The sequence below is a fragment of the Ascaphus truei genome, chromosome 17 (genome assembly GCF_040206685.1).
Source record: "Ascaphus truei isolate aAscTru1 chromosome 17, aAscTru1.hap1, whole genome shotgun sequence".
Classification (NCBI taxonomy): Eukaryota; Metazoa; Chordata; class Amphibia; order Anura; family Ascaphidae; genus Ascaphus; species Ascaphus truei.
In genome coordinates, this window is record NC_134499.1 from 27,211,023 (window position 1) to 27,220,535 (window position 9,513).

Here is a 9,513-nt window from a genome sequence, read left to right on the forward strand (position 1 = left end):
CAACATTTAATGAAGCATTGGTGATGTATTGCTCAACTCCGCTGCCAGCAAAGCAATGCGTTGCAGGCACTTCTGGCACTGAGAGGGTTACCTTCCTACTTCGAATTGCTGGATCTTGACTCTGGTTGGCCAATGAATACTGTTTGCCTATACTTGTTAATGGAGAGTCTCATTGACGGATGAGCCACTGAATCATGACTTATCCGAATGAGATGCGCTTCTACTGTGATCAAAGTCATTTCATTTTAATGTATTTTTACATTTCTAAACTATTTTACCGCTAAATAATACACCGACAGTGACGTCTCGTTTTCAAGTCCTGGGCACAGAGTTATGATGACAATACAAGGTTGCATTAAATGAGCAGAGGTTATACATTCAATTTACAAACATTTCATGGGCAGTTGGAGATAATATGTTACGAGCGTACAGTATGTAACAGTTACAGACAAGATTAAAATAAGAGATAGCTGAAGTCCTGAAATTACTTAGACTGGAGGCCGCGGTGAGAGTCTCAGCTAGGCTGTCCGAGTCGTGAAGTGCGCGGTAAGGCTGCACTTATACTTATGGCGACGGCATACTTGAAGTTCGTCGCGGGTGCCCATAGTGAGTGCGAAGGCGCGGCTAGCGACATGGCCACCTGAAGTTCTGAAGACACGTTATTTTGTCTTGGAGTGCGACAGCAGCGTCACGGGAGCGGTTCAGCAACGAGGGCGAACCACTCGCGCCCACGCCTCCGCCACGTCCCCTGTCGCCTCCCGAGGTTTCCCGAACCAAAGTGCAACTATCGCTATAGCGATGGCGACGTGTGACATCACGCGCTCGCGCGCCCCGTCGCCGTCACTATAAGCGTAACCTAAGAGAAGGAGGAGCGGCCGGAAACTTTGCTGAACCTTGGGACCATGAACAGTCTTTTGGAGTCAGATCTCAGATGGTAAGTGCTGCGTGTGGTAGGGGTGAGGAGCTTGTTCAGATAGACGGGTAGCTTGCCCAGAAATTATTTGAAGGCAAGACAGGAAAGATGAATTTTGCTTTTAAGATTATTGACTTTTGTATGCAGCCCTTTACAAATAATAATAATAAAAAAATATGTGTAATTGTAATACAATAATTGCATGGAACCTACAAGCAAACACTAGGGACATTTAATCTGTGCTCCTTAGGGAAATCCTGTATATATGTCACAGATTCCACTTCTGACATTATCCCAGGGAAGTAATAATGAATAAATATTGGGGATTATTAACTAACGTCTGCAAAACCTGTGCAAAAGAATTAGAGATGGACAAATTTGTCGAAAATTCGATTTACGGGTTTCCCCTCCCTAGAAGAAATTGCAAATGTTTTCACATTTTATTTGTTTATTTGACGAGTTTGCAAATATATTCCCCAATTTTCAATACACTGTATTCTCTTTTGGTAATGTCCAAATATTTTCTTGGGAAACTTCTCCGCAAATTCAAATGTTAAAAAAAAATTAAATAAAGTGGCGTTTTTCCTGAACTGCAAATATTTGAAAATGCAAAAGAACCCACCATTTCTAAAGTCACCCATCTCTCAAAAGAACTAAGTTAGATGTACAGATGTAGCCTAACTTACCTTACCAGGTTTTCAGGATATCCCTGCTTCAGCATAGGTGGTGCAGTCTGAGCCATTGATTGAGCCACCTGTGCTGAAGCAGGGATATCCTGAAAACCTGACCTGTTGGTAGCTCTTGAGTACTGGAGTTGGCTTTCCCTAATTAATACTCTATCGGATCCTCCAAAGTATTAATCCCCGCTGCAGGTGGATGCCACGAAGTGTTCCCGCGGCTGTCTCCATCAGCGGGGAGTATAAATCTGGAAATCTCCAAGGAGGACATTTATCACGATCTCACAGCTGCAAAACCCGGGCAAAAGAGGTGCTAAATAACTGCACTACATTTATATAATAAAGGTTGGTTTCAAAGGGACTGTTTTCCCTAAATCTGGTGGTGTTGTTGCCCCAGTTTTGCAGTTGGACCTCAGACATTCCTTAGGACTCCTTTTCTTGAACATTGTGCTGTATTTCTTTAAGTTGTTTTGCAGCCAGGAGACTTCAGTATATAGTCACCATTGTATTTAAAGTTTAAACCCATGGAAATGTAACTAATGCAATGCTATTGTGGCACTGTTTACACAAATCTTGGTTTCATTAAGAGTACTGTTGCTGTGGGTGTTAAGTACACACTGATGAACAATGAACCTATAACTTAAGGACGGGCCTATAACTTAAGGACGGGCCATTTCACTGCTGTTTTGGTTTTGCTGGAACTCCATCTGGTTTTGTATGGGTGAAAAATGAAACTATCTGTCATATGTTTGACTTTTCACAAAAAGTTGTGTTTTTGCGTTTGAGAGCTCAATAGATCCTCCTCCCCCCCCCCCCATGTTATGAACATCAATTTATTAATATAACGACAAGCCGTACTCCGGTTTTGGCTTGCATTCTGGTTGGGTTTGAAAGTTCTTTCCGAAGTGCGACTCAAACTTCCAAAGCAACGTTGACGTCCGGATTTCGAACTCATGCACCCACCCGTCCTCACTATAAATAAAAGTTATTAATGACCTAATTTAAGAAAGGGTTGTGTAAATTGTTTTAAAGCCGGGGTGCTCAACTCGTCCTCGAGATCTCCCCCTAATCCCAACAGGGCAGGTTTTGAGAATATCCCTGCTTCAGCACAGTTGGCTCAATCAGTGGGCCAGTCGAAGATTGAGCAGTTATGATAACAATACATGGTTACATTAAATGATCAGAGGTTATACAATCAATTCACAGACAATTCATGGAAAGTTGGAGATATGAGTATGGGGCGTATGTAACCTTTACAGACAAGATTAAAATTGTGTTAGAAGATGGAGGATAAGCCTGCAATGTGTTAGAAGAGACCCTGCCTCATGGAGCTTACAATCTATAAAGCCAGGTAAACTGGAAAATTGGGTACAGGGGATTAAAGGGCTGGTGAGTTTCAGATTGAAATAGAGAAGCTTTAACATCATCAAACATCAGCAAACGGATCACACCCTTTAGCTGCCCTCCGCCTGCACCAAAGGCTGTCCGCCTTTGGGGCGATGCAGATGTAGACTGAAGGGGTTCAGATTGAATGCAGCTGTGGTTTCAAAGTCCTTTGTCCTCCTGGGTCATTAACATTCCAGTGGGCGTATTGAGGAAATACAGAGGACTAAGCAAAAGCAGATGTTAACCCTTAGCACACTGGTTCTGTGCAGAGGCGAGCAGCTCTTTGGGAACCCTTTTAGGCACCAGCCTCTGGGGCGACACAGATGTAGACATCTAAAGTGATCTATGTACATTATTTACAAAAGCTGCAAAACGTGGGCAAAACCAGTGTAACCAACAGCACCAGATTTAGCAAAGACATTTAATCCTAGTGAAAGCAATGGGAGTTTTTCCTTTAATAAATCTGGTGCAATTGTATTACCTAAACACCAAGGAGTGTACTCACCGGTATGCCTGACCTGCCCTCGGAGGAGATCCCTCTTTTGGTGCTCACCTATATCCATTGAGATAGCATCAATATACAGTGTGTGAGAAACACACAGAGGTGTTTAGTGACAGTGTGTCCTCTCCTGTGTGAGGTACATTTGTATACACATTACACACCCATTCCTTTGGAATATTTGTACCAAGTGGAGAGATATATACGTATCCACCCTGTTTGAGACATTAGAACTGGAACCTTGGATCCTAGTGTGGTTTTGTATTGCCACCCCATGGAGGAGTCTAACATTGCTGCACTGTATACACCGCAGTTCACTTTTATTGTTATATTTACCGATGTGATGAAAGTTTTTTTTTTTTTCATTTTTAGGATCCCATGTGGATCTTCTCTGGAGGGTTTGTTTTGAGCCAGGTACCGACCCTCAGGTTGTATTTACATACCTAGTGGATGAGTCATTGACATCTCTCAGACCTATATGGTCCTGATCCCTTTATTCCTCTGGTATTCCGGCTCTGGTATAGGACAGACTAGGTCTTCAATCCATCAGTCTGTTCTCTCTTGTTTTCCAAAGGCTTCTGTCTCCCTGGTATATTTCTTGGGAAGATGTTGCTTTCTTTGGCCCGAGCTGCTTTCAACCTCATCATGAAGGGCTTGTAATACAAAGAGATTCCGTCTGGGCCAGCTTCTAGCTTATTTATCCTTTGGTCTCAGTCCATGGTGACCTTGGTGTGTTTGATTTAGCAACCACTTCAAACAACGGGTTGGCTTTATTTGTGCTGCTTTGCTTTTAGTAACACAAGAAGTCTGTGGTACCCACGTCTGGCCAATTTAACCTCAAAGTCTGTGTGCAAATGCCTTCAGGTCAGGAGGGGCATGGCACGGGGATAGGATCCTGGAGGTAGCCGCGTTGCTCCTGGACAAATGCGGATTTTTTTGTATGATACGACCCCCCTTTATCTTCATAGATATGATTATAATGTGCAAAGCTTCCGGAACTGCACGGATCCCTTCTTCAGGCGCCCAAAGACGAACGCTTGGGAGTGCTAAAAAAAACCCCACTCTGTTCCTGATGGTGAAAGGATTGTGGCTCCATTAAAGTAGGGGGGCTCAACTCCAGTCCTTAAGTCCCCCTCAACAGGTCAGGTTTTCAGGATATCAGTCTTCGACTGAGCCTCTGATTGAGCCACCTGTGCTGAAGCTGGGATATTCTGAAAACCTGACCTGTTTGGAGGGGTGGTGGGGAGGGGGGAGGCTTGAGGACTGGAGTTGAACCCCCCTGCATTAAAGAGAGACAGTTTTGTTGGGAAACTCACTATCTTTGGAGCAGAACCTTTGGGCCAGTCACATGATCTTCGCGGAGCAAGACATTTCAGGTTCCCTGGCACTGGAATGGTTAAATATGCCATAATTATTCTGAAAATGGGATTGAAAGAGCTTTAGGGGCATTGGAGCAGGGGAAAGCCTGTTTACAGCAGCTGGTGCTGTTGGGTGTCGGCCAGGCAATGGTTAATCCTCTCCTGGAGGCAGGCGGGACGGCTAACGAGCCCAGCGGAGTCTTGCAACCTTTAAAAGATAGGAAAGGGAAGTGTTTCTCTGGTTAGATAGCAAGTTAAGCTGGAGAAACCACATTGAGAAGACTCAACAGAAGGCAACAACCAAGCTGGCAGCACTGTACCCCCTGCTGAAGACAAGGACCATGCCCATCAAGAGCAAAGTCAACGTGATCAAGGCGATCATTAGACCCACAATGACATACGCCTCCCCGGTGTGGAGTGGCTGCCACCAACGGCTCAGATCATCTCATCAAAAATTACAGAACAAGGCGCTGCGGATTGCGTCCAACACACCACTTCCTACAAGAATAGCAAACCTTCACAGGGAGCTGGGCATCGAGATGTTGGATGAACATCTAAAGAAGCTCAACGAGAAATTCTACAAGGAACTGGACCAGAACTCAAATCCGCTGATCAAGAAGCTTGCTACGATCTCTGCAAACCCATTTGACCGCTACCCACGACCCATCACAGCGCTGACCCTGTGAAACCAACTCAACTGTGGCAAGTAACACAGATCAAGAAGCTTCCTAAAGTGTGCGACAATACACTCAACAAGAGAACTTGGAGTAATGAGGCTCAAGCCTCGGTATCCAATATCACCACTGACAGATTTAATCTGTCAGTCAGAACAGAACAGGCCTGTTTCTCTGGTCTGTGTGCTGACCACGTGTGGCACTGATAACGAGGGGACACCAGCGTGTACAGCCAGTATGTACATGTCTCAGATACATAGGGACACCCGGTAACTATATAGATGTATATGGACTTGCATACGCTGGGGAAGCTGGATTTTGGCCTTAGAAAAGCCTACATTTTATTTTGCTGAATAAAAGCCTACAGAAGGGGAAGAGTTTGGAGGAGAGGATGTATCCAGGCGATTGTCCCTGTAGGCCGGATCTGTACTCTGCTTTTTCTCCGTGGGCATCTGCTGGTGATTTAGGTAGTGTCAATAGGAGTTGGGGTTAGTTATATAAAACACAATGTATCGGGATATATTAAGTTCTGAAGTGCTTACATTGCCCACATAGGCAGAGAGCCACAAAAGGGTGCCACGTTTTGGCTGGCCTCATCTCCTATTCAGATGAATGGGATTAAAGGCATGGTAAAGTGTGGCACTGTTGTGGTCCGGGACATAGTATATGTAACATTCTATGTAAAGCGGCGATCTCTCCGACTACCAAAGTAAACTAATTCCAGTAACATGGACAACGGTCTCACCGGATATTTCACAGCTATAAGTATTTTTTATTATTTATTATTTATTAAAGACGTGTGAGGGGTTTGATTTCCCCTGGCTGCTCCCTTTTGTATGATAGGGAGAAGGAGCGGCTTAGTGAGTAGAGACACTGACTGGCACTGAGTTTGAAGCAGGGGAGCCTGGTTCAATTCCCGGTGTCGGCTCTTACATAGATTGTAAGCTCTGCAGGGCAGGGACCTGTGCCTGCAAAATGTCTCTATAAAGAGCTCCGTAAAACTAGCAGCGCTATACAAGAACATGCTATTATTATTATTGTGTCACTATGTGATCAGCAAGCGCTTGTACAGCCAGAGCCCCCTCTCCCCACTTCCCCTTATCCTTATTGTCTCTCTGATAAGGACAGGGTGGGATAAGGGGAAAGAAAACACTTGAGTGACAAACTCTTCCCCATTCAGAGGCCCCTAAGGCTGAGGACCCGCTGCGGTTTAACCCCACAATCCGGTCCCAGTCCCTCCTCACTGCCAACTGACGACGTACTGTGACGCGTCAGCCAGCAGGGGATACAAGAGAATGGTGTTCCCGTGCGGCAACGCGTCACATGGTACGCGAAGGGGCCAATCATAGACTGGCTCCCATCAAGCAATGGCAAGCCAGCTAGTGCTTTTAGTTGTTTTGGTTTTGGCTCCGCCCCCCACGCCATGGCCGTGCCCCCCGACCCGTGTGGCCACGCCCCCTATCCCCCCCCACCCCGCTCCGAAAAAAGTTTCCTGCAGACCGCAGATGGCGGTGCAGTGAGTTGCAAGCGCCGCCGGCAAGTAAGACAGCCGTGCGGACACGTGCAACGGGGCCTTAGCCTAAGAAATTCTGCTTTAATATAATATTCACAGTACCAGCCCTGGAATGAACAGTATATGTTTCTGCCTTTCTCTACGTGGAGCAGGGGTGTAAGAATCCCAAGGCTCCTTGCATCTGATGAATGGTGTGGGGCTATTTGCATAAGTCCTTGTTGATATCTTGCCAAGACCACCCCAGGCATGACCACCTTTCAGTGACTCATTCCATCCTGGTTAAATAAATCATAAAAGGCAAATCAGAAACAGATCGTTCTTTTCTCTTTTACGTGCTTGTGTTACACGCGTCTCTTCCTGCCTTCCAGGGGATGGTGTGACGCAGGGTGGAGAGCAGGGGGGAGGTGTGACACAGGGGGGAGTGGGGGAGGGCAGGTGGGAGGTGTGATGCAGGGGGAGGTGGGGAGGTGTGATGCAGGGGGGAGGTGGGGGAGAGCAGGGGGATGGTGGGGGGAGGGCAGGGGGAGGTGTGACACAGGGGGGATGGCAGGGAACAGGTGTGACACAGGGGGAGGTGGGGGAGGGCAGGGGAAGGTGAGACGCAGGGGGGAGGGCAGGGGGTGGTGTGACGCAGGGGGAGGTGAAGTGAGGGCAGGGGGAGGGGAAGAGGGCAGGGGGAAGAGGGGGGAGGGTAGCGGGGAGGTCAAAAAGACTGTAAATATCTTTTTTACCTTTGTCACGGAGTTTGAGTGCCACATGATACTGTTCTCTATTAAAGTCTATGGAGTGATTTCTGCTGGTACCAGACGCCATTTTGAAAGGAGTGGAGTGCGCCCGCCATCTTTGGATCCTTCAAAATTGAGTTTTCCGCAGAGTCCAGTGCAGTGTAAAGGTTACCAAGATAAAAACTGTATCTTTGCCTCTGGGACTGGGTCTCACGTATTATATTTAGGAATTCTGGTTTTAGGTTAACCGAAAAACACCAATAACTGATCATATTGCAGTGCCGGTGACATCCGGTAAATGAAGCATCACTTCCGGTGGAGTTCCACCTGCCTTTCTAGCCCAGCCACAGGCAGGAGACAAAGGCAGCACAAGGGAGAGTATCGAAATTAAATAAAAAGTGAATAAATAAACCCAGAATCCCTAACTATAATGCATTTATAGCCTTGCACTTCGGTTTATTTACCATCCCCATCTACTGTCTCTAAGTTCTCCCTTCTTACCACTTAGATTGTAAGCTCTTCGGGGCAGGCACTCCTTTACCTAATGTTGACTTTTATGTCTGTTGTGCTTTCTGCCCTTATGAATGGGACCCCGGCAGTGTTAATCCTTTGGTGCTGCGACTGCCACAGTCACATGACTGAAGACACGTGTGACATCTGTACATACATAGATACCATAATGGCTTGTGGTGCCAGAATAGGCCAGAGGTAGCTGTATTAATGATGCATTATAATAGGCAAGTACAATATTATATTTTGGAGGTTATTTATCAAAGTCTCTATGGTGCAAAAAAAAAAAAAAAACACACCACCGGAATTTAATTAAAATTTGTTTTTAATATGACTTATTGGTAGCACGGATACTTTAATAAATATGCCCTGTAAATAAATGTTATTCCTAAGTAAACCACTAGATGGCAGAGAGGTACAATATCATCCTTCGTAGTGCACAACCCATCAAGCCTATCTACTAGAGATGTGTGAAACTGTACAAAATGCATTATTATTATGCAGTGATTTTCAACCTTTTTTTTAAATTAAGGAACCCTAGAGTTAGATTGTGACATTCTGGGGAACCCTAGCCCTCTCCCCCAACCCCCTCCCTGTCCATCTCTCCCTCGCGTCCCTCTCTCCTCCAGTTCGTCCGTCTCTCCCCTCCCCCTTTTACCCACCCCTTTCCCCCCATAGGTTACGCTTATAGTGCCGGCGACGTCAAGCTGGAAAAATCAAATTGAGATGACTTCCAGGGATCGCGACCACGCCTTTGCACCGTCCTTACTATAAGCGCACGTGACGTCAGCAATGCATTTATTTTGACACAACGTCACGTAGCCGGCACTATAAGCGCAGCCTTACACTCTCTCCCTCTCTATCCCTCTTCCCCCTTATACTCTCTTCTTCCCTTATACTCACCCTCCCTCTCTTGCCCCCTTCGTTTCTCCCCCTCTCTTCTCCTCTTCCAGTCCCCCCCACTCTCTCTTACACACACACCTCTTACCTTTGAGCCTGCAGTGCTGCGCTGGTCCGCATCTCCAGCCTCCTGTCATCCGGAAGTGGAACGCGACTTCCGGCACCAACACTAGCAGGGAGAGGAAGGATCGCAGTGACCAGGCGGCGGTGGCTGAGCTGGGGAGCCGCCGGGTCACTGCTGCGTGGGGTGCCGCCGGGCCCGGGACAGCTGGGAGAGTTGTCCCAGCTCTCCCCCCTGGTGGCCGTGGATCCCCAGTTGAAAATGACTGCATAAGTGACATTTTAAGCGTCCCCCCCC